General features: G+C 37.6%; 1 protein-coding gene across 6 annotated transcripts in view; it reads right to left on the bottom strand.

Moving 5' to 3' along the window:
- PDE1A (phosphodiesterase 1A) overlaps positions 1-27,157 on the bottom strand; it is a 249,081-nt gene that overhangs the window by 220,949 nt on the left and 975 nt on the right. For 4 of the 6 annotated variants that reach the window (XR_008748561.1, XM_055812955.1, XM_055812952.1 and 1 more), the window contains exon 2: positions 25,666-25,702. The gene's annotated coding sequence lies outside the window, so the exon portion shown is untranslated. Of the gene's footprint in view, positions 1-25,665; positions 25,703-26,649; positions 27,144-27,157 lie in introns of those variants that run through there. The other 2 variants (XM_027786130.2, XM_027786129.2) reach the window with 2 other exon arrangements.

Here is a 27,157-nt window from a genome sequence, read left to right as displayed (position 1 = left end):
AGCCAAGTCGCCTCCTATAGCTATCTGAACATGTGCTGCTCACATTAAATGCAGTCCTTGATGTGACCACAGAAGATACATAAAGCAACAGAGGATCTAAGGTCTCCTACTGTTGATAATGACTCATATCCTGTATTTTTCACATAAGACAGCAAGTTCCAGCTATTTATGGTACAGCCCATTAAAAATTTCTTTTCATGAACAAAAAAAATGCTGTCAGTTGCCATTCAGGAGTTGATGTAGGAGGCCAACTAGCATGTTACAGAAATTATCAGAGAAAAATACTATAATCACAAAAGAGCCAAATGTTTCCTCTTGAGCCCATTGAGACAGCAGATGCATAGTCATAAGCAGAATCTTTTGTTTCTGAAGATTTTGTTCATACACAGATCACCCTAGAAAAAAAAAGTGTGGAAAAAAAATGGTATGAATTATTTTGGCCCATTCGGTTCTATGCCATGGATCTCATGGACACAAAACTCTTCCCTCTACTCTGTCCCAAAACACGATGTGAACATACCTATACCATTGTGCAACTAGGATGGGGAAAGAGCGGAGTGCGTGCATGTGCCTGCCGTTGACTCGTGTTATACTCAACATCTTTCAGACAAAAGGGGGAATACTATTTAAATACAAAGCTACAATTTACATTAGTTTAATTAAATCCTTAACAGTCTAATCAAATAATTATTTGTCCAGTTAAAATGTGATACTAACATTTATAGTTCAAATTCTACTGAGTCAAAACCGATATACACAAGCTTTCTACTATCTACCCATTTCTCTGTTGTTATGCCCAGCCTTTCATTGCCCCTTTGGGTCCTAAGATCAGTCACTTCGGCCTACAGGAATGCTATAGTGAGCTGTCAGTGTCCCAGATCTTCACTGGGAGGAGCACAATGGTGGTGATGTTGATGAGGGGAGAGGAAGGGAAGAGTCTTCCCTTTTGCAAGGAGTGTGATATTACATGGACAGTTTCTTCCTCCTCACCCTATGGACCACTTGGGGCTATTTTTATACATTTTCTAACATGTTTTTACACCTTGTTCTTTCACCAGGTGTTTCTGCCTAGTGGTTATTTCCTATAAATATTTTATGCAATTGGAAAAAAAAAATCAACTACAGTATTACTACATTATAGGAACTTAAAATAAAACTCACAGTTACTGCTGTTGAATTTCAGTTGTGAACAAACTCAGCAGTCTAGTAAAAAGTTTAAAAGACATTTCTAGGTAAAAGTGCTGACTTTTGCCAATGCAAGTGGAATAAATTTTAATAGATGCCTTGTTTTTTCAGTTACAATTTTTGACTGATTTATCGTATCCAGGTGCTAAACACTGTTCATATTTCACTACATATACAACAAGAGTTCCCAGTTGCACAATATAATTCATTTCAAAGTAGTCCCTGATTGCTGAGGGATGGTTTATAAAATCAAAATGGCCCTTTAAAATATCACCAGGCAGTAAATTTTACAAGTGCTGGGCTTCAGTCATGTAGGAAATTAGGTGCTAGGAAGCTTGAATATGATATTGATTGATCTCTCCAGAATCACATTCTGGTATCATTCCCCTTGGAATCAACAGGAATTTTCAATGGAAATCAATAGCAGGATATTACACTGTGATTAAATGCCTTAGGGATGATGTGTATAGTGAAAAAATGTTGAGATCATTTAAGACGGGATTATTGATGGCATAAACACAATCCAATACAGAACTGCAGTTCTCCTGTTGCGAGGAAACTTTCACATAACCACAGAATGGTCAAGGTTCAAAGGGACCCATCATAATCATTCAATCCAACCCCCTTGCTCAAGCAGTGTCACCTACAGCAAGTGGCCCAAGGCCACATACAGTCAGATGTGAATATCTGCATGGATGGCCACTCTATAACCTCTCTGGGCAACCTGTGCCAGTGTTTGACCACCACTTTCGTAACAGAAGTGATTACTAAACTGTGTACCCCTATTAAGAACTGATTGTGTAAATAATGCTGAAGTGAGAACAGACGAAGGTATTTTGCACGATAAACTATACATGCCTGTGCTGTCAGAATTTTCCCCATGTATGTAGTTTCAAAGTGGAAATTTTGCTTCTTCACAGAAGTAGTCAAGTCCAGTTCTGACATGCTGGTCTTTGGAGACAAAGAGAGCACCTGCAATCTACATGTACAACCTCTGATCTAAATACTTATACACAGAAGGGATGAAGATGGACAGGAGATGTCTCTACCTGGTTATGAGTCCCAAGGGATGGTTACTTTATGAGCATAAAACACATGCATTGCTTTTATCTAAAAATATACCCAGACTAGAACTGCAAACAACAGGACAACATAGAAAATGCCAGCAGGTAACACAGGGTCCACTGTTGTGACCATGATTTTAAACTAAGATTATCCATGCCAAAAGCTGCGATGAAAGACCGGAGGAAAACCCAAGTGCACTATTCAGTAAACAAATATATCTGTTGTCAAGGTCCACTTATGCAGCTGCTTCAGTTTCTGGTACTCTGCAAGAGTCTTGACTGTGGAATGGTCACAAAAGGAAGGATTTCCTAAACCTGAATTCCTGCAGTCCCATTCCAGGGAAGAAAAGATCAACAATACCCCTTCACCCCACCCCAGACACCCCACCCACACCCACCCCCCAAAAAAAATAATGATGAGGTGTGTGTGCTTCAGGAGGTCTCTAGTTCCAGCTCCTGCTCCAAGCAGGGTCAGCTATGAGGTCAGATTTCTCAGGGCTTTAACCAGTTCAAAAACTTTTCAAAATTGAATTTGAAAATTACTCCTCTGAGCTACATCTCCATCAGCAGGGAAGACTGGTAAAATGCCAGAGTATGGCTGATTTACAATCTGCTGCTGAACTGGAAAAAATATGTTGAAACTGCCAGCATCAAGGTCAACAGACAACTCAGGATTCAAGACGTTTCTGAACTACTATGAAACTTCCTGGATTGTTGTTACAGCATATAAACATGAGACAAAGAATCCCAATTAATTTGTGCACAACACTGGACTCTGTGGGACATATTTGAAATAACCGTTCTGTGCTTTAGAGAACTCCATCCTCTGTCATAAGAAACTTTATTGCAGCAATAAAGTAATTTATATGGCTTAGACTTTGAGGCTCAGACTTTTAAGGTTTCTTGCCTCAAACAGATGTGCAGTCCGGCCCACAGGGACTCTTAACCTGATACTCTTCTGCCACACTGGTATTAATCAGAGTAATATCTTCACTAAAGTAAACTTTTTCTGAATCAAGTGTTTGGCCAAATCACATTCAGCACAAGAGGAACACCACGCAAAAAGCAGGAGTAGGACAGAGATGTTCTGCCCAGGGCCAGAAGTGCTTCTGCTTTTGGCCAGATTATTCTGGAGATGTAGAACAAAATTATTGCATAACATCTGGAATTCTAACACATACTCATATCCTATCAAAAACTAATCACAACAGTTTTACATTTGGAAAAAATCAAGTATAAATAGTAACTAGTGAAGAAGCATTTAGTAAAAATCCTCCAGAAATTTCCCAAGCTTACAACAGCCCCAGTATGAAAAAAATCAAGTACCATCTGAATATTTGCAAAATTGGTAAGGCAGAGGGGAAAAATTCAAAACTGTTTTAACAACAGCAAAAAAAAAAACCCCAACAAACAACCCTCCATAACAAACACCCTCCCCACACCACCCCCCAAAAAAAAAGAAAAGAGAAAAAAAACCCACAGCCCTTGCCACTCACAGGTCACTGCAATCCTTCCAGATGCTGGTTCTTGTAACTAGGTTCACCTGAAGAATTTATAGTTCTAATGTTAAAAATTGGAAAATAGTGATGAGCGGATAGTTTCATTAAACTTATTTATTTCATTTTTTTCTTCATTCCATGTACTTTATAGAAGCCATTATCAGTAGCTCAGGTATTATAATGCAAAATTTCTACTAAGGAAGTCTGTGCTCATGTGCTTGCAAGAAAACATGCAAATGCAAACTTGACTCCTTGGAGCATACAGCCAATGGAAACAGTGCAGCATAAAAAATCGTGTATGTACTACAATAAGTGCTTTTGCTAATCCTCTGCCTGTTTGATTGATTTCTCAACCATCTCAAAGAATGACACTATATTAGTAGTTCCTACATTTACTTTCATGTAACTGAATATAAAAATAAGGATCAAATTGTCAAAGAAAGAATAATCCGTAAGCGCATTCCAGTTTATTTGACCTCAAAATACAGTCCATCAAAAGAGTCATTGTATTTATTTATTTTTTAATATCATCCCCACACATACTCTAAAACTTAAAAAAAAATTAAAATAAAAATCACTGAACAGTTTTTTGGAAATATGCCTAAGTTTATCTCTTCAAAGGTACAAACAAGCAGGAAGGATACATTTTTGCAGCACTTTGAAATTCGTGTTTCAGAGAATGGTTTATGAAGTCTGAGAGCATGCCATGCAAATAACCTTTCCTTTCTTCCAAGTAATTAAAATATAAAAGACTCTTAAGTTGTATCAGTTTTGGCAGTGACTGTCTTTCAAGTACCTGGATTTAATCATCAACAAGATGCCACTCACATTCTCTTCTGTTGTACTCTCATTTTATTGTTTGTTTTTCCTATTACAGAAATTCTCTAATTCTAACAAGAAAATTCAGAATTTAATCCTCTAAAATGTCTTTCTTCCATCCACCTCCCCTTAAACACATTCAAAGCTCACACTAATCCCAAGACTGGAAAAGCTGATAAGATCTAAAGGCTGGAGAGAATACAATCGAAGAAAAAAGGAGAAAAGCATCCTGATGTGAAACATGAGATTTGCTGCCAAGCAAGTTCAGAATGTTTGCATATCATCACGCATATTTTAATTTGATTGTGTCTAACCTTTCATATACTTGAAAAATGAGAGTAAAAGAAACATCCTCTAGTAATAGCTGTATAAACGGATAACATATTTCACACAGAATGGCGATGAATTACGTAGTTTGTAAAAATGTTATTGCATATATGAGATTAAGGGTTTCTTACTTGAAAGAATTATCAAAAGTTACATGGACTACTGCATTAAAAATGCTGCCTGAACACAAGCTTATCTGAGCCTGTTTTGTATTGCTCCTATAGTTAAACTGAGGCCCTGTTATTCTAGTTACCAAAACGTAACCATGAGCCATTCTCACCCTCAATAAAAGGAATTATTTCAACCCTGAACAAGCTCATGTTAGAAGAATAAATCTACGAATTAAATGAATTCTAGATTTGGGAAAAATCAGGAAGTTCTAGAGGATCTGAAAACAACAAATTGCTGGTTAAAAAAGCCAATCACATACTTGCACCACATACATGTTTTGACAGAACAAAGAAAGTAAATACTTCCTTTTTTGTAGGATTTTCTTCTTTTCTACCTGTTCTTAACTTGGAATTCAGTTCTCCCCACATTCAGTCATGTAGGGATGAAGACCTCCATAAAATATTCTAATTTTCTCATATTAAAAAAAAAAAAAACCAAAACCAAACAACAAACCACAATTAAGCCCTAAAAAACAAATGTTAACTCAGCAACTTCTCACTTGAATACATACTGAGAACAGAAACAGACATTGACTTTAACAACTAAAATAAACCTTTCTGCTTCTTTTGCTGCGCCTAGGAAATCAGCAGCCCAAGCAAGGAGTAAGCAACTCTGCCTGGCACTGCACCTGCCACAGGTAAACATCTGCAAGTAGATCACAGTATACCAGTAGGAACATCGTAATAACTCATTGCTACGAAAGACAGCAGTTCTTCACTGCCAGACCAGCTCAACTGCACCACACATCTGGCCACAACTTAGTCAGATCAGATGCAGCACTTCTCCATAAAGAGATGTTCAGGAGGTTGGAGGGTATCAGTTTGAGTGCTGCGACTAGCTAATAAACAAGTCTGTTTTAAAAAACAAAGAGGCTCCACCCCTAGACCTTGCTAGGATTTATCTTTGCCACCCCTAAGGGCTACTGCTATGTCAGCTCAAAATTAAAATCCCACTAAGAAAATCAGAAAGTTGGAATAAAATGCTTCTGAACAGAGCAGCAGCAGCAAGTATCTCTACTGGCAGATAGACTGAGAGTGCTGACTTGAATGTGCAACTTAGAACATGGATGGTTATTTGTATGCCTAACACACAGATCTTAAATTACTTTCTTTAAAAGCTGGATACTTTTAGAAGAAAAGCTTACTGAGGATGGCAAGGAGCAAGAATTAAACTGACAGGAAAAAATGTCTAATACAGGAAATGGTCTGGGTAACAGCAACTAACACTTTAACTACTGATATAAACAAAAATTAGTATCTGCAACACTACAAGCACTAACACTGTAAATAGCAGTGCTTTCCTCTCCTGGAAGCCAGCTTGCCTGCTTGCTTTCACTTAAGGTTCCATCAGCATCACTCTATTAGTGGCTGTTGCTGCAGACATAGGGTTAAAAGCCTGTGCAGACAAGACCACTCCTTCCCCTGCACAGCAACAACAGCAGACCTTTACTTTTAGGAAAGCAAGGAGCTTTCAAATGCCATGCTTCACCATGCATCAACGGTATAGTCCTGTTATAATGGACCCCACTGGGAAAGCAGAGCAACAACACTAGGAAAGGAGGACACACTTCCAACCCTTTGAAGGACCCTAGACATAAGTGGTAACAGTCACGAGTGCAACTGCTTTAGTTCATTTAATTTTCTAATGCCAGACAACAAAGAAAATGCTTCAATGGACCACATGAATCCAATCTAATACCACACTGCTACCTAAAGGGGCAAGCTCCTTCCCCTTACTCTAAGTATTACTGCTGCTTCCCTTGTATTAATGGAAGCATTTGTGCAGCCACATGGTGAGCTTATCAAAAAACTGATTTGGCTGGAATTAAGCCAGCAAAAAACACCATAAAAACTGATTCATTTTCAATCAGCATGGTGCTTTACTCCAGCATACTGTGTGCTCTGTTGGCAACAGCCCAAAGGACAGGGCAAAACGCATGGCACAGGATGAGAGGGAAGGCAGGATGTCTCTTTTCAGTAGAAGTCTGGCTTAAAAACACTGATGTCAGAGATGCGGCATTAGTTAAACAATGTGAATGGAAATTCTGGCCATGGACTGTACATCTTCTATCCTCACTTAAGATGTATTGAAAAAAAAGCCAACATTTCCTTAGTAGTTAAAATCAGAGATATTTGGTTCAGCAATGCATTTTTGACAATAAGGGAGCGCATATGATTTTCTTTAAGCATATAAGTTTACTGAAGTGAAAAGTAACACCGTTCTTGTCTTTCTAGAGGTGAAACTTAGTATATATGGTACACATTTCATAAAACTGAGAGCCTGCTTTGGAGACCAAAATAGTAGCTCCGCAGTCAGTGCTCCAAAACATGAAAGCAATGGCTGGGTATGCTATTGAATGAATCATAGGTGGGGAGTGAATTAATCAGTGTAAAAACCTCAGTGCATAAAGTAGAGAAACTAAAGGATCTGCAGCTTGAATTGTTAATTTCATTGTCTTTTCAATGTATTTCCATGGTACAGCCAATCTTTCATATCCCCCTGAGGCATCACTACTGCTCCGGGCTCTTCAGGGAAGCTAACCATATCTGAACGGCTTTAGTTTCACATAATTTGGATATATCTGCAACCAAAGCTTTTCGATTTCATTATTGACCAAAGAGCACAATCTAATTTCTTCAATTCTTTTTCCTCTGTAGTCACGTTTTTATATGTACTTAAGACCAACATGACTATCATGCAGAAGTGGTTATGCAAAACTATGTCTATTTCTACCATAAGAGGGTGGGGGTGAAGGAACTTATGCCTTTCAACAAGGAACTTTAATGCGGAAAAACACAGTTTATTTTAAAATGTCATTCCTATGACATTTTTGCCTTTTTTGGAGACATGTGGCTTGCTTAAAAGATACAAGCACTTCAGAGCCCACAGTTCCCCATGGAAATGGAAATGTGAGTCTAATTTCTTGCAGTTGCATAGAGACACAAAACCCTCAAGCATTAAATCTTAACTTTTTGTTTGATTATTGCTGAATTACAACTTTAGGATCTTTAGGCCTTAAACAACTTCCTTTCCTAAAACATCCTACCAACCAGACCTCCCATGAAATAAAACCCATCTTTTACTACTGGACTTGCAAAAGCCACAATGAAGTATTCTCAAATCTTGTAGCTGATTTAGGCTGCTAATAAGAATCCTTTATCAAATGTCACAAAACCTGCGATTACACCAACTCCATTTGTAGATGCCTGATTGCAACTGAAATGAAATTCAGGAGGTATTCAACTGTGCATAAGGATTTAATTAAATCCTTCCAATACGTGACATTATAGATATTCATAACACTGAATTTTGATCCCAGAATTTTATATATTTCAGCTCTCTGTGTCTTGAATGGAAGTTGTTACATATTCAGTATTAGACATGAAAGAAAACAGAAAGAATTACTAGTATATGTATACAGCTATATAACATCCTGCCTCTGAAAAGCATGCAAAAGACATACACAGACATCACTGAGCTCTACAACATTCACTCATACAGGACTGCTGCAATGCCACTACTTGTATAATGAAAGGTAACATCTTCAAGGAAATGCAGGCATTTTAAACTATAGGATAGCTATATCCCCATTTCCTCCCACTCTCTAAATGCCAATGGCATTTACTGGCAACTGGAAGTTTTTCCTCTAGAAAGCAGCATCTCCAACATCACAGCATTCTCCCGGTACTCAGGAGTCAAAAAGAATTGGCAGCTAAAGGCACTATACCAATCTACATATTCTTCCCAGATTATAAAACTCTTGGTATTTTGGTTTGTAGTGCAAAAAGGGCATGTTTTTCTTCCTTCTCCCACTGGTATACACACAGGTTTTCTCCACATCTTTGCCCCATTCATTCTAACTCAACAGCTAGTAACACAGGAGCGGCCTTGGTTTCTCCCACAACTTTAAGCTGACCAGTTCAGTACAAAGGCATTTCTAACCGTAGGAAGTTCCCATTTTAATAAATGCAAGTTTCTAATAGTCTCACTACACAACACACATGAGATATAACATTGTAGTCATTCAACTCTGACCACAGGGGTAAAAAGGCCCCCGAGAATGCATTGCAAAACTATATATAACCTATATATTAACCAAAAGGGCAATTGTTTGTGGAGTGGTTTTGTGACAGAATTCTGAATTACAACACTGTGTATGGTATAGAAAACTGAACATCTATAAGAGGCAGAAACAGATTGATCTTAGCCTATCAAGAATGAAATGGCAAGATATTAATGCCCATAAATTCATGCTAGAAAAATAGGCGCATTTCAGATAAAAAAATATATTTAAATTCTAAAGTGATAGAGCATCCTTTATCATTGTAGCACATAGCTAAAAGTAGTAAATTAAACACATACATACGATTCCTCTCACCTGAAATATCTAATGAAGCACTCCTCTCTCCTAATTTAAGTGCTCTGCTACTGTTCTCTGCTGCACCGCTCTGTTAACATTAACCTCCATGTGATTTCTGTATCTACAAAAACACACACTATGTTACTGTGGTTACTCTTGTTAAACAAACCTGCACACCATAAAGTCACACTTCTGTAAAGGATGTTGCAATATCTGTTATCATCAAGTAATATTTAGGAAGATGTATCTATTTAAAATGATACGACAAGTGATGCTATAGTTAAGAAATAGGATCGCCTTCAAAAAGAAGTATCAATGATTCCACAAAAAGCAGAGGACACAGAAAATGCTGCTGTTCATCATATGTATACTCATGTATGTGTATATATACATGTACATATATGTGTGTATATATGTGTGTATACACACATAGTGCTAAATATTACAAGGTTTTTATACCCAGTTCTACTGGGATTCTCTAACATATTACTCAGATGAATAAAAGGATGAAGATTCCTTGTGTTCAGCATTTTTAGTAGATTAATTCAATTTTTAGAATGGCAAAAACAAGGCAAAAAGATCAAGTCAAGAGTAAGTTATCCATAGTTTGAGGCTGGATTTATGTACATCACATTATACTTGCTAGACAACACTGTAGTCTCTAAAAAAAGTACTTTCTCCATTTCTGTATGTGCATTAATCTCATTTGCAACACATTTGAACGATCAGCCTTCATCTTTAATGGTTGCTTTTTGAAAAATAGAACAGTGATCTCAACAGCAATTTACCCATGCTGCAAGTGACACATTCAATCTGTCCTTTCTAAACAAATACATAATGCATTTAAATAAGTAATCCTAGACCACACTGTTAGTCAGCACTGGAATATAATTTATCAGCACCCATTTCCAGTTTAATTTGCAAAAATAATTAATCATATGATGAAATTACAATTATATAAAGAAGAAACTATGTCATTATCTGTCAAAAGTAGTGCTAGACATATCTCTTACTCATCTTTGGATATGCAAGATTCTGAAAAAACTTATAAAATCAGACTTACATGTAACATGACCTTTTCTAAAGTGAGCAATTAATGTTCAAATCAGGCAAAGAGAGAGATGTATTTTTGAAGACTAAGACAATCAAGTAGAATTTTTGCACTGCTCCCCAAGTATGTGGTAAAAAGTAAATGGCTACATAAAATGCACATGGCAAACAACAATTTGGAAAAAAATCTGATGTATTTTGATTGCATAAGTAGCAACAGAATATTTCCTACAAATGACAATGGTGAATTCATCTGCCAGCACTAGCACTGGGGACATAAGATGAAGGATAAAAAATATAACGCATTACAGAATATTAAGGTTTAGAATATTTTGAAAGTTTTTGGTCAAATCCTGTAAACAAGAGATTTGCTTTAGTGGAATCAAGATTCCACATGAGGGAATAAAAATCAACAACCACTTTGAACCCCTTAGTCACACTAATCTTTACATAGAATCAGATTATTTGCTAATATTACCCAAGCTTACCTGTACTGTTACATAGTAGGCAGTACCTCATGTTTACAGAAAGCCAGTTACCTTTAACAAGGGTTCACTCAAGTGTTCCTCACAACGTGAGGCATGAAAAGTTATTAGAACAGTGGGAGCTGCTCACCAATTAGCAGGATTAGGTAGGCCTTTATTTCTTAAACAGGAAAGTGAATATTAAGTAACCAAAACACAATCTAGTTTTCAACGCAGTCACAGAAACTAAGTTGGATACGAGGTTGAACAGTAGGGAATTCAGAAGATAAAACCGCCAGATGACTTATGTACCACATTACCAGAATTAGATGAACAAAACTAATCAAAATGTGCTCTATCAATCACCAGAAATTCCTGCCCAGATTCAAAATACTGCAAGACATCGCAACCTTGAAATTGAAGACATTTAATATCACAAGAAGAAACAACAATTTTGTATTTTCTGATAAAGTAAGTAATTTCCATCTTCCACATTCAGGTTTCATTGTTTCAGAGAAAAGGGAGAACGACAGAAGCCACTTCCTTATATTGGGTCTGGAGAAAAGGGAGAAGAGAGAGGAAACTCTCTGGTTCACTAAATAATATGGTGCAAACCAGCAAGATCAACAGGGGTCAAGACAAGACTCTTGTCCAAGGGGAACTGACTCCTAGTTTGTTAGCATCACAGAGGACATCCTTCAAAACTTACTTCTGCAAGTTCCTAACTTCATGGTCACCCCTACCTTGTCATACCTCTCTTCCACAGATTTATCACCCTCTAGCTTAAGGTAACTTAAGTTCTAATGATGATACTACTTTTCATTCAGCTTAGACCACAGAGTCTTGTCTTTATACAGTAAGAAATTAATTACTGTTCAGTAAAACATTACAGTCTACAAAAAGCATCTGCCTAAATATAAGAAGCCCGCATCTGGTTACAGAGTCAAGAGAAAAGGAAAGTACAATTACCTTACAAATTCTGTAAGATGGAGAAAATGTCTAATTCACAAGTATTTGCTTTCTTCTTTCTCACAAAACAAGAAGTAATCCCTAAATGAGCCATATTTCATTGAAAATTACTTTGCATACCTCTCAAGTATATTTACTTTGCATAATCTTCACGATTATACTGACATCAGTAACAACAATCAGGTCTCACAAAAATAATGCCTCAAAAGGGATATTAAACAATTAAACAATCAGTATAAAAAAGTACTTAATTTTAAAGTATATTATTCTGGTATTATTCCTTGATTATAGGCATATAGTGAAAACATAAGTCTATACTCCTACAGCCTTTGAAATGCAGTCCTGGACATTTTATTGTAGAAACATGGGTCCCCATCACTCAGATTAAACAAAACCCTTCCAAAAATTTTGTACCTAGTTTGTAAATCAGCTAGAATAAGACAGGCACTGGAGTAAGGCTGTTCATCAGTTTACCCAATATTTCAGGCACACTGGCCAGCACGTTGCTCTTAAAACGGAGCCCATTCTTGAGAAGCTGGTTTACTCACATCAGTAAAAAAACAAAATCCCTCATCAGAATACAGCCAAATAAACTCAAACCCACATAAGCTTTCTAGTTACTTCATGGTGTAGTATGGGGCACAGGGTTCTGCAGCTATGCTTAAGTACATACTCCATTAGCGCCTTCTGGTCAAGACAACTGTAATACTACAAGGCTCTACCAAGAGATTCTTATCGCAGATGGAGCTCCACCCTTTCACATATTTCACACAACTGAGAGAGGGAATGCAAACAAAATATTGCTGACAGTAATTGTAAATACGTAAGAAAAGTTGTATTATGAGTTTCCTTCTTTACATAAGAATAGACTGGAACAAGTAGACTGGTACTTGGGACTTATTTTTCCCCACTTTGTGGCAAAAAAACCTGCTATGGTTTACTTCTGGCAAGTTAGCCATCACCTTTATTATAAAAATGTAAGACAATTTTGTTCAAAAGACACTTCAAGATTTTTATCTTAAAATACAGTTGCATACATGCAAAATACTGGAAGCAGATTCACCAATTTTCAGTAAATTTATTTCAAGCTTACTATTCACGTAAACAATTACAGAAAGCTAGAATTATTTTCTAAATGCATCAGTATGATGCGAGACTAGCACATATTTTTGCTTTGTCTAATGGAAAGACCATTTAGGCTGTATAAAATGCTAGTGATGGAAGTGTCAATCATTCAAACAACTAAATAGCTTTTTTCCTCCAAATTACGCTTTCAGAAGATTTTCATAGCTACTTAACCTCAGTCCCTCACTACTTGTGAGTTGTTAATTGTCTTAAAGGTTCCTCCTCTCACTCGTGTCCAGTAAATCTTTATCTCCAGCTACTGGGAATGTTCCGAGATTCACAGGTCTGTGTATTTCTCCAGACTCTCTGAACCTGAACTTCAGACACTGAAATCTAGCATGTACAGTCTTCCACCAACACTTGAATACTGTTTAATACATCAACCCCAGCCAGGTCAACTGTCATCTGAAGAACACTTAGAAGCCTACAGCCTGCAGGCTGTAATTCAGGAAGCTCCTTTCTCCATGTAAGACAAGAACCTGCCTCCACAGCCAGTCCTTTAAAGAAAGACTTTCTCCCATTTCAGTTCATTATACTCCACATCTAGCAGAAAGAGCTACTTCAACAGTACTATCAGGTGCCTTTTAGAGCCAAATCCCCCTAGACAACAGGTAAGTGAAGGCTGAGAAGGCTGAGCAGGGAACTGACAAAAATTAACTGGGATGCATATGCCCCGGTGGGACAAAGTAACACATTATATTGCAAACAGCAATGGCTAGTAAGTGGCAGGTAATTACAAAATATTTCTTAACGTGACAGTTAGGATGCAACTAACCTGCTAACTTGGGACTATATTCTATTCTTGGTGTCACTGGTTAGCTGAAGAGTTTAGTAAATCATTCTCTTTCCAGCTGCTTATTGTCGTCCTTGTTGAAATACAGTGTCACACCTTCCAAATCTACTGCCTGTTTGCTTGTATGATAATACACCCCTGGCCTGTTTGAGTAAGAAAGAAAAGTTGTGTCAGAAGAGCTATATTCCTACTGGTTAAACTAACCCAGCTTATTTTTACACTAGTGGGTAAGAAATTGCTTATGTTATGGATCTTCAGGAAAACAGGAGTGCTAGTAACCTGCCTCAGTACAGGTGGAACTAGAACAAGACATGCATCTAGACTTAAAAGTTAAGTTCCAGAAGGCTACATAGCTTTTGCTTTTTCTTTTGCTTAAAGGTGCATATAAAGCTACTTGCTACTCCAGTATTAGTCTGAGTATTGCCAGTTTTAAAATGGGAAAAGAAATACCCCTTTGCTTCAGAGGAATGTTCTGAAGATCAGCGCGTTGATATTTAAAAACCTTTTGTACATCTGTGTTAAGCACCACAAAGGCCTCTAAAATTAACAGTTCTGTCTTCATTCTGTGCTAAGGACAGAGAGCAGAAATAGCACTTACTTGTCTTCAAAAGATGAAAAAAATATAAATAATAGCTTTGCACTAAACATATATAAACTTTTAATTAATACATTTTGATATATTAAAACACATACACAAACAACCATAAGTTGCTAATTTTAAAAAACTGCAAGTGGCTGCAATTTCTTAATATTAGGAGTCATTTCCTATTAATCTTGACAAAGCTATTTCAGATAAGTTCTTTGTGATTATAAGGCACCTTGGACTAAACCACAATGGGCTAAACAATCTGAACTAAACTACAAATATAGCGCATGGTGAAAAATGGTATATACACTGAAGACAGACATTTGGGTTACTATTTTCTGAATATTCTAAGTTTCCAGAGCATTCTAAGAGCACAACGTAAAAATGGATGGAGAGAGTGTGTGCTGATTAATTACATACATCTCTGTTCCTATTTGAACTGTACATACAAGTTACCCTGTGAATAAATTGCAGTACACACTTACATAATATGCTAATGTGAAGTGTTGAAAAAAATGCTTGCTGTTAGCTAGAAGCATGACAGAGTGATTTGAATGCAAGTAAGAAGTAGTTAATACTGAATACTGTCTCTGTAAACTGATTTTGATGGATTTAGCGCCATCATTTATAAACCAAGAGACTAAACATGAAGTGCAATTAGGATACTGAATGTCTTCAGTACCAAATCCCTTGTGAATTCCTACATGAAATATGGAAGCTGTCACTCAAAATGAATAAATACTGCATTTTAGTATTTTATAAAAACAACAGGTTTTTCTCCACTGTTCTCTATTAATCCAAATTTTGGAAACATTCCATCTCCTGGTTCCTTGCAAGTATCCAGAACAGTGAATATAAGGCTGGGCAGCTGAAACTGAAGTCTGTTTTTAACTCTGATCCAGACTTTCATTCTCCCTTTGGGTGAGTCCAGCTGTATCCAAGGTGAAACTGGGAATGCTTCCCATTTTTGGATTTAAGTGTTTGCCTTGACTATGTAACAGGAGGAAACTGCGTGGGCACTATCACCTGGAAGTATCACAGGCAGAAAACCCAGTCATGCAGGATGGAAACAATGTCATACAGTGCAGGTACAGCCTTGAACAATTCATTTTAGACAAAACCCTTGCTAAATTCTAAAGCCTCTTTATTTAGTGAGGAAAAAATAAAATCAACAGGTTAAGGACTAAAATTAAATAATCACTATAGCCATGAACTATAAACTGCTGTAACGTTATTCGAGGTCTATTATCCAGTGCCAAGTAACACACAGATAGCTAGTTAGAAACCATGGCTAAAAGAGTTATTACTGCATCAGCCATATTTTATGTGCCCACTGACATGTGTCAGAAAGCTACATGCAATATACAGGCTTTCACCAAAACAATGTAAAAATACATGTTCTGACCTTCTCAAAAATCTCATGTTTGCACTCTGCCTGCACAAGTAGAATGCCTCAAAATGCATGTACTCAAACCTTTCCTCTGTGATGCTGCCTCACAGGGCCTCGAAAGTTCTTTAAAAGAGAAAGGTCATAAATTCTGTTTTATTATGTAAGCACAAGATTGAAAATTCCTCTGTTGTACACCTTCCACAGTATTAAAAAATACAGATAATGGTAAGGTAGAATTGACTGTATGAACTGAAAAATTTCTAAAGATGTTTGCAAATAAGTGTCCTACACTACTGTGATTTTTTCTTTTGTATCTCAGGGCCAGAAGAGACTTGACTTTAAATTACTCATTAATAGCAGCAGTTTTTTTATTTTTGTAAAGCCATTTCTCTCAATGCAGAAAACTGTGAGATGGGCTCCCTCTAGAGTCTTAACTCTTCCACAAACTTTGAATCATAAAAGATTGCATAGGTCATTTATGTGTGCCAACATCTTAGTTCCCTTCCAAAAAAAAAGTTCTGAGATACCACTAGTGGAAAAAAACCTTCACATTCCCAGTTAAATAGGTTTATGTGTTTGACAGATCAATGAAATTCTTAATACAGTGCACTAACTTGCTTTTCTCTGTATCACAAGATCCAAATTAATTTTAAGATATTTTAAAAACCTGAAGCTAAACTTAGAAGTGGAATCTTCTATGTGTATATTTTGAAAAAAAATTCAGATGAATGCATTATGCATATGTAAAAACATCCCTTTCACCTGAACACCTCTCAAAGTTCTTTCAGTAATTCAAGTAGAACTCACAGCAACCTAGAGTTTGATCTTGTTTGATTCAGGTCAGTGAATGCTTTCCCCCGATATGAGCATAAGAACATGCAAAAAGATTATTAGCTCCACAGCAACTAGTGAAAAGTATAAAATGTGTGGGTGGACAACTTCTGTCATCAACTAGTGAAGTATTTATTATAACTCATACCCATGGAAGACACATTATTGTATTCCACCAGAAGACAGTAATGGTGGAGGGAGGATGGTGAGTAACAGAACAAGACTGGGCTGCGTCTTCGTTCCTGCACCAAATATACCAGGGAAGAAAAGCTGAAGCAGCATCAATGGGTGAGTAGGCTGAACCAGGAAAAACACTGGCATTGTTAGTTTTTCTTCCCTCAGCAAAGGGAAATCATATTGTGAATCTCAGGATACAGTCCCTGACAGATTTCCATGAGCAGCTCCACGCAAATCTATAGCACTTCTTTCTCCACCTAACACAAACTGCAGTGATGAATCCTAGGGACAAGGAATACAGCAATTTTACAACAATAAGCTGTTTCATTTAATTTTCTATAAACTGTTAAAACAAAAAAAACAAATGAAAAAAACCCTTTTGAATATATAAAACCAAGTGTAAATATAGCACCTCCCCAGCCTTGTGTTTTTACGTTCTTTTCTTTCCCACTCATGGGGAAAGAAAACACATGACTTTGCCTTCAGAAAAACGTATTATATTGTAGATGTGGCAGCCTTTTTAGAACAGATTATTACTTCCTTATAAATCTTGACAATTACAATGATGTAATTAACACAGCTGCACATATATGTTACAACAAAATAAACATGTGGATTAAAATCTGTCACTGACAGAGATACTACAAATCATAAATGCTTCCCTCGCTTCCTAATGCTATGATTCATGTTCTTGTTTCGCTCTACAGTTCCAGAGCTCAATCTCATATTGTACTTAAAAAAAAAAAATTAAAAAAAAATCATCATATCACTAGGTTAAGATGGCTATTGTTTTCTTCAGAACAGTTAAGAATAGTTTTCAGGGGGTTTTTTCCCCCCACTGCAGATTGTCATTTCCCTTTGCAATTATCATTCCCTTTGCAAGGTACTAGATTCATTGCTAGGTCTGATATCACAGTCATCCTCTGCAGAGTCTGGCAAGGAAAAGATGCAATGAGCAAAGAGTCTGACACCTTAACTGTCTCACTCTTCCTTAAATTCTAAGGATGCACATGGAGAGCTGTCTGTACAACCTCTTAAAAAACAGTGGCACCGCTTAGAAGAATACGTTGAATGGCATCATGCAATCGCTTAGGCTTTTGATACATATATGCCAGAGTTCAGTCAGTTCATAGGACTACAGGTTTAAAGAGCAACAATATTATAGAAAAGTTTCTCATTTTAAAAAATCACCTTGTAATAGTAAGTAAGCATCAAGACAAATAGAAATAAATGCATTATGTCACAGTTTATGCTTCAGTGCAAAATCACACGTGTAATTACATCACACAGATTTTCATTACTAATGCAGTTAAGACTTCCTTCTAGATCTACCTATTAATAAAACAAGCTAGCATCTGTTATAATGGGTGGGGAAGGATTGTCAAATGTTACATACAACATCATATACATTTTTGAACACAAAATTAATTCAGGACCTTCTACAAAGCTCACTCTACCTTGAATTCATCTTAGCTTCCTTTCTCCTTTCCCAGGTCCTACAGCTCTCCACAAGCTCAGTAAAATATTTTTGCGGGTTTTGGAGGAGGGGGGTAGCATGCTTGGAAGGTAAGTTTTTGAAAAATAATCTAAGGAATGTATCGCTATCACGTTTGTTCAGGGAGAATCCCTTTTGGTCAATCCATATTTTATTTAAAAGGCATTCAGTCAACGCTCGTCCCAAACCTGAATACACTGTGTCCCACAATACACCATCAGAAAGCATAGTAATATTTAGTCTGTGATTAAAATAATTTTATGACAACATCCTACAAAAAATATGCTCAAACATGAATAAATTAAGCAGTTACTCTAAACCACTTGTCAACTGATTTCCTTAGGAAATTAGCAGTCACAGAAGCCAATCCACTATCCTATCTCCAGCAAGATAACTTTGCAGCTCCAAGATGTTCCTGCAGCTAGTCCAGCAGACTGTTTGGCCTGGGGCTGAGCTGAGTCTAGGCATTCAATATTCCTAACCCAAAAGCAAGGCAGCACACTTTGGGGGGCTCTGATTTGTGAGGTAGACAGGATGGCCTCAAAGCAGAGAGATCTGAGCCTTAAATTGCTGCATCCTACTTGAGACAACCCCCATGTTTTCTCCGTTCCTCGGAGGCAACAGTTAAAAATAGTCCTTTCAGCTGAGCCTGGTACCTTCTGATCCAGTGCTCTTCCTAACACTACTACTGCTAATCCATCCCGCTACTGAGATCAACGCGATCGCACAGGCACAGCTCCTCTGCACTGCAGTCCATTTCAGACAAGTGCCTGCAGTCAAATATCCTTGACTTTACCAGCTGCAGCCCAGACTGTAGTAGGGAACCATGTCCAGGTGGAACCTCAGCCTACGTGGGACCCAGGTACCCCACCAGGGGGCCCAGGCCCCACTGCAAGGCCACGCACAGTGGCAATACCCTTCTCCAACAAAACTGGGATATGCCGACATCTCAGATCTGCCACTTTTGCAGGACAGGACCGAGCTCCTCGAGTGCTGGCCCACAGATGCCCACACCTGCCATCCCCCAGCACAGCTTCCACTACAGCACTGGCTGAATACTGGTATCAAAGTTGTTTACTCTAAAAGCAACTACAAAGCTCTTAGTAAATATCGCATTTTTGAACAAATGCCAAGCAGTTAAAAACTGCTTACATATTTACAACAAATATCAAAGACAGTCAGTGTGGAAGCATGTTGATTTGCCAACTATGTATGAATGCTAGTTTACATAACAAAAATGATTCACGGTAACTTTGGCTTACACCACATTCTGATAAATTCTTGGATCGTGTCAATACATTAGGGTATTTCTACAGCTGTTAGAACTATTACCTTCATTGTACACACTTAAGTTCTGCAGACATTCACACATAGAAACATCCTTTTTGTTTTTTTAAAGTATAATGCACTTCAGTGCAGTCATGGGTTGTGGGGGTTTTTTTGAACAAATGCACATGAATGCAAAGTGCCTACAGAAGTGAGACCATGTGTGCTAAACAGTTTCCTCTTACTTTGAAAAGTATTTCTTTAATTAATAGCCCTAATACTTTATAATTTCCTTATAAGAAATCACATATTATTAAAACGTTTCACATTAAACATAAATTGAGGACAAAGTTAAAATCAAACATAAGTTTGGGGTTTTTTTCTTAATTCAAATACCACTTGGTAAAGAAGTTGAAATAATCTGAGATTCCCAGCATTACGCAGAGGACACCATGATACTACTCCACGAGTTCAATAAAACTACACCAGTTCACACCACACAGAAAGCAGTTTTCTGTTCAGGATCCAGTCCAGCAACCAGACTGGGAATTTAAAACACTCTGTGTTTTGATTCTAGCACATACCTTTACTGCAAGAGTCTCAAGTGCAAACTGTCTAAATTGACAGATGCTTTAAAAAGCTAGTGTTAGTTAGAAATCTTCAATTATTAATTATTAATAAAGTGAAACATAATAATTTAAGCATAGAAGTTAAAACTATATGATGATTCAGAGCATGAATTAGGAATCTATTTATGGATCATGAATTTTAACAGGAGCAAAGGGAACAATTTTAAAGGAATATAGATAAAAATAATTCCATTAACATCAGTTTCAAATTAATAAGCCAAGTTTAGTTGCTTATCATTCCTCAGGTTCATTAAGGCTGTCTGAATGTAAATCAGAAGAAATTTAAAATAATATATCAGGTTTATCCATCAGGCTTTTTAAACATTTTCTTTTCATCAGAAATTAGAAATACAAGGTGAATAAATGGACAATGCAAACAAATCAGTTTTAAATTCTCTGTACTATCTCAAAGGCTTAAACTGCAGCACCTTGTACAGTCTGATGTATAAACAATGATATATGTTGTACCAGTGGAAATGAATGTTTTTTCTTGCAATGCCGCCATCAGAAATCAAACTAAGCATGACAGCTAATACATAAACCCCACCTTATATTAAGACAACTACAATATAGGTAGAAAAGGTCATGTTAATACAGCCTGTAAGGGTATGCAATGTGATGTTCCAGTTATTCTAGAACATGCTCATAATGAATAAACCTCCACCTACTTGCAAAGTGGAAGGGGCAGCGTTGTCACTGCAAAAGACAGCAGTCAAACACCTGTTCCATTCTTCAGGAGTAAAATACTAAATAAAACCAAAGGGATTACTTATGTGCCCAAAGGGAAGATGATTCTAAGTCTCAGTGACAACAGAACAGTTGTGCTTCTAATCTGCAAACAAGCTGCCACACAGTTTACTCCTACTGTGTATGAGAGTATGTAGAGATTTGATGAAGACCTATGGTTTCCACTACAAGCTGCATGTTACAGTTCAGGTTAGAAGAAATGCAACAGCCCTAAGGAAATACTGAGACACAAGAATACAACTGTGACAGACTTGTATGCTGACAAGGGGAGGTACCCTGCATTAAAGAGCACCACACAGCCCCATCACAAACCCCTCGCTCTGAAAAGGATTTACAAGAATAATGCTTATGATGTCAAGGGAACTATTTCTGTGAATAAATGTTCATCAGTGAAAGTTCAGAACCTAATCCATTAATATGAAAAATACTGACCTTAAAATAACCAATGCAATATGACCCCAGCATTCACTTTCACTGCCTCCAACAAGCATGGTTTGATATCCTCTAGCCTAAAAACGGCCAACTCTGCCTACTCCAACCCAATTTGCCTAATCACTGAGTCTTCTTTCTCTTGTTTGACTTTTGTCTCTACCGCCTGCAAGTACAGCTTTTCCTAGTCCAGGCAGCTAAGTTTGGACTAAAGAGTCTACAGGGAATAACTGCACTCTCTGAAGAGCACAACACCCAGGCAAGAAGCCACAAATGGAGAGTGGAAAACCTGGGCTTCAGCCTGGAGCTAATACTTCAGCCGCAGATAAACACACACTAGCAGACAATGTTGAGGAGCAAGAAAGCTGTGCACTGAAGGGACAAAGCAGTACAAATACAGACTTGTCTCATTTCATCCTAATTCGTATCATCAGCTTAAAGTCAAACATTTTGATTTGCTGTTCACAGGCCATAGCCATAGTAAGTAGTTTGTAAAGATGCAAAATCTTAGTACTGTAGTAAGAATGCTTTGGTTTATTGCCAAACCATGCCAGACAGCTTAGAAATGCTGAAAAGGGGCCAGTGCAGCATGCAAAGTGGCAGTAAGTCAGCAGAATTAGAGTAGGATGCTAAAAATCTGAAACCCCCAAAGGGAAGTTTAAATGATAAATAAGAAGAAGCAAGCCCATCTTGCATATAGACTAAATACTGTGAACATTAAGAAAGACCAAACAAATGGAAGCATTTTTGGTTTTGGTTTTTTTCTCTGTACATTGACAGATGACTGCCATCACTATTCTCTTCAAAGTGACACAACCACTATAATTTTTGAAAGTTTCTGCTTTGGTTTTAGACTGAAGAGCTGTGCTGTTGCTGTTCTTGTTCTTTAATAAAAACTCCTTCAAGGATACTAGGAACTGAATCATCAATATTTAAAACATCAAATATTGAAATACTCAGCCAGCTCCACCATCTGCTACACTGTGGTGGTTTGCATGCCCCCCTGTATGTGAAGTCTCACTTCAGGAGATGTGGAGCTCTTTAAGAATCAGGCAAGTTTATGGATGCATTGTATACAAATTAGCCACACTTGTCCTTAAATTATTACTGAATTAGGAAAAATTGTAAAGCCATGACAGAGTAGGGGAAGACAGGAGTTTTGGAATAAAGTCTGTCAACATTTTTAACCTTTTAGTGGACTACAGTGAAGCCATCTAAACATCTCTTCAGCTGTCTGCAAATCCTATAAAATACTGCAATTCAAAGCTTATTTCTACAAAACAGTTTATCCTGTTTAGACTTACAAAAGCATCAGTGTTAACACTTCATGTTCTTATAACAATGTCTGTAGATATTAAACTGCATTAAAACAGGTATAAAGATTTCTTGGAGGCATTAGGAAACAAAATGAGGTACAAATCTGTGGAACGTACAAGGGAAAAAAACACTTTGTAACACCATAATCAAGAGTTCAAACGATCAACAACGGACAGATCAAGTCAGATAGAAAGTACATTTTTGTGTTCAAGATCTGTAAAGAAACCCTTAAACCGTGAAGTATACATTACAGGAAATTTCTGCCCCCACAGTCATACCTCATTTTATCTCCTCATCTTTTCTAAACTGTCAGAAACTCTCCTTCTGACAAGCACCTTGCAAACAGCATTTCAATTGCACCAGTGAATCTCCAAATACACTTGAAAGTTACAGTCAAATAATGCTCTGCCTGTTCATAAAACACTCCATTTACAGAAGATTTTGAAAGTTTGCTAACAAGGCTATGGAATTCCTAGTGGGCTCCTTTGAATGTTTAGGGTTTAGTTTGGATTTGGCAGGTACCTTTCATTTGCGGAAGGGCTCCCCAGGAATTCTGCCACTGGGAATGACTGAAGAGTATCCTTTCTGCTCACACCCCTCCTCCCACCAGCTCCACAAAACATGATTTCATGTTGATTCTTCAGCAGTCTGCAGCAGAAATTAGTTTGCAGACACCATGGCCTGAAAGAGCTATATCCTATGACACTTGCAGCTATTAAGTATCAATGAAATAGTTTGCAAGAAAACCCCCAGCTGACAATTGGAAAAAAGTAAAACCCAGTTCCTCCTAAATTAACCGCCATGCGTCATACAGAAGCCTTTGAACTGCCACAGTCTGATTTAGCTTTTGATCTGCTTTAAACTGCTTGAGTTAAAAAACTTAAATGACAAAATCGATAAGTTAAAGTTCAAAATGTGCTAAACTGAACAGAATTTCCACTCAAAATCCCCTTCATTAACAATTATTGCATATTTCACAGCAGGAAAAAAAACCCTAAGTCCTTAGGAAAGCTGAGTGCTAATTTTAAAGCAATCAAAAATGCATAGATCTTTTAAATTACAAGAAATGGCTCTGTAACGTCTTGACTATTTAAACAGAAACAGATGGTTTACATGGCTTTACTGCTTAATTAAACATTTTACATGTTCTATAAAATGGTATCTGATGACATTCTTTCCAGTTGGCTTTACAAATATAAATTTGCAAAGTAATTTTATGTATGCGCCATATTAACCAGAAAATTAATTAGAATATTCATATCCAGTACTAACTTAACAGACTAGTTTCTGTTTTCCAATACATGTGAAAAATCTAACTGTCCACCTCTTTCTTATTTCTTCTTCATGATAATTCTAACACTTCTTCATAATTCTACTGGATTCCTTTACTTCAAACAGTCCTAACTTAAAAGCCAATATTTTAGATTTTTCCTTCTTATCCCCTTTACAAAAAACAAAAATAGTGAAAACAGGAAAAATAAGATGGAATTTATTTTACGAAGATCTTAAAACCAACTCCAAACAAGATAGAGGTATGGATGCTACTATGATAGTAAGATACAGCTACTGATGAGCATGAAAGATTTGAGAGTGACAATAATGAAGAAGGTTTGAAGAAATTGCTTAGAATTCATGTCATGAAAGACAGACAACTGTGGAAAGGTATGCTGTCCCCGGAGGAAATAAAATCAGGTTACATGGTTCCACAAAGCCACAATCACATGTTGGAAGAAAAAGAGGGATGCAAACAAAACATTGAGCATAGTGGGTAAAGTTTTCACAAAAACTTTACTGCGTACAAATTTGATGTGTTAATTCTAGCAAAAGGAAGGGTATCACAATTATTATTTATAGTTACTGGCATGACTTTTTAAAGCCAATTCAAAACAAATGTAGTAAAAGGTAGAAACAGGCAAACAACAATATAATCACTGAGTCAGGGGCTTGTTTAACTGTGTGACTACTATAGACAAACTTATAGAATGAACTTCGTTCTTTTCTTACAGCTTATAGTTTAAATTGGTGAGAAAAGGTAACATCATTCATTCTGTGCACAAATGGCCCTGCTCGGTTACACTTCAGTACAATCCTTACGTAAGCAGATGACAAATGTCTGTCACAACGTGAAGCATGCAGTTGCTTTTAAGCGACTTGTGAGTCACGTAAAGTCACTAGGGTCACAGTCATTACAGCCTCCACCCAAAATCAAAAGCTCTAGGCACTAGAGCATGTTATACATTTTAAGCTACAACAGCATTTCCTGGTTCTTTCTGGGCATTTATTCAGCACTCTACAGCTCAGAATTCCACAAAACTTTGGGGGCCTCGTATGCTCCTCTTGACCCAACACAAGCCCACATGAATGAGCAGGGGAGCAAACCAAACCATTAACAAATACGCTTTAATTGAAGAAATACAGCCATGTCATTGCACAGTTCTTTATATACAACCAGTACAGTGTAGAAAGAGAAATAACCTTATTTTCATCTAGACATGCAGACATGTATTTTGACTAAAAATAGCAGTTTAAAAAAAAACCCAGAAACATTTTAGTGAGTAAATCAGAACATCAACTTCAAAAAAACTGCAGTAATATGCTAAAACTAGGATAGTTCCTAAAGTGATCAGAACCTGTAAGATTATAAAACAGTGTCTGCTCCCCATCTCCTTTAACACTCAATTAGACATTCAAAACCACTGACAAAAAGAAAGCAGAAAAACTCATGAAGCTCCATACCATTAGGAGTCAAAACCAAATACCTTAGCGAATATTTTTAGACATGCATTGTTTTCAAAAACAGAACAGTAACATAAATTAAGTTAAAGCTATTATTAACATTTTAATCATGCCTGAAGACCAAGAAATGTCTAGCCCTATATTCTTTTAGCTAAACAAGAGAGCTTTTACACTTTCCTACAATACATCATGCATTACCTTCTAACTACATATGAGAGAGAACTGATTTTGCTTACCTAGCAGTTGCTTATATTCCTCTAAGTGAAGCCTGGGCTGAAAAAGAGGAAGAAACACCTGATGGTTAGTTACACCAAACTGACTTAAGACTGACACACTTCATATGTTTTAGGATGCATTCTTTCCTTAATACACCTGAAAGCCCTTATATATCCTCATGTGCTAAATTAACATTTAACGATTGCAAGGCAATATCCCCACCCTATCTGAAAGATCCCAAGTCACTGAATAGGCACATAAAGAGATAAATATTGCAGCAAAAGGTCAGTCCTGTAAAAATTCTCATTTAAATTCTGAAAATTGAAAATTAAAAACAAAGGAACCATCCACTGACCTCCTTTGTCACGTAACTGTTAGGAAGGAAATATAAATGGTTCAGTAGATAGGTTTTTCACCATTAGTTTGACAGATGTCTTTATTTCTGATTTCTGAGGTATGCTCCACTGGAGTGTAGTATCTTTGTTAACTAAAAATTCACAGTGGAAACATATGTTCAGATAGCCAAGACTAAGAAGCAAACACATAAAGCATGAATCAATTCTCTTTCAACAATGAGATTTAGGTGCTTCTATGTCAGTTTGACATTGGCTGAAGTATCTTAACTCGAGTTTGGTTTTGTCAATGTAAACAAGAGTAAGCTCAGAGAGTGAACCGTAAGACTATTTGACGTTATTTCAGACAAAGCAAGGGCATGGAGGGGCAAACTGCAAGAAATTCTAGATTACAGGCATTGCAATATAATCTAGAATCTTTGAAACAGAAAATTCTTGCAAAGACTTCTGGCAATGTATACGTATTTGAGAACCTGCTTTCCAGGCCCTGTTCATAAAACCAAGTATGTTTTTTCTCCACAAACAGTAATAACTGGTAGCAAGCTCAATTGTTCCTAACCATACTTGAACTTTTAGAAGAAATCCACCCCACCCCCCAAAACACCCCGTCACTTCCCAGTCCCTTCATAACAGGACAGGACATAGCCCCACCTCAGTGAGGACCAGCACCCGACCCGAATCATGCGTTGTGTGATACTTGCTCCACGGTTCCCTGCCCAGCAGGAAGAGCTGTGTGCAGCGGGAAGCCTTCGGGGGAACGTGTAAGGCCTGATTGTGTTCAGAGATTTAGGCCGCTGTGGACGTGTATCAAAAAAGCAAGTGATGGGCTGCAGGGCGACCACCACTGTCCCTCTGCCCGCCCTCGGGAGCCGCTTCCCTCCACCACCTGCCTCGCTGAGGCGAGGGCACCTGCCCCGGCTGTAGGCAGCGTCCCTGAGGAAACGGGCCCCTTCGCTGTCTCGTCTACAAAGACCTGTGAGGCATCTCCGGCCAGGGCTCAGGGCACAGCCCGAGGAGCCCGGGGTGGGCTCTCCTCAGCAGCCGCAGCGCGCCGCTCTCCTCCTCCTGCACTCGCATCTCCTCACGCTCAGCCTCCCGACCCGCCAGCCGCTCCTCAGGGACGCGGCTGAGCCCTCCCGCCTGGCGGCGGCCCGCGAAC

Source organism: Falco peregrinus, chromosome 8 (assembly GCF_023634155.1).
Source record: "Falco peregrinus isolate bFalPer1 chromosome 8, bFalPer1.pri, whole genome shotgun sequence".
Lineage (NCBI taxonomy): Eukaryota > Metazoa > Chordata > Aves > Falconiformes > Falconidae > Falco > Falco peregrinus.
The sequence above is the reverse complement of the archived record's forward strand: the minus strand, read 5'-3'. Positions and strand labels throughout refer to the sequence as shown.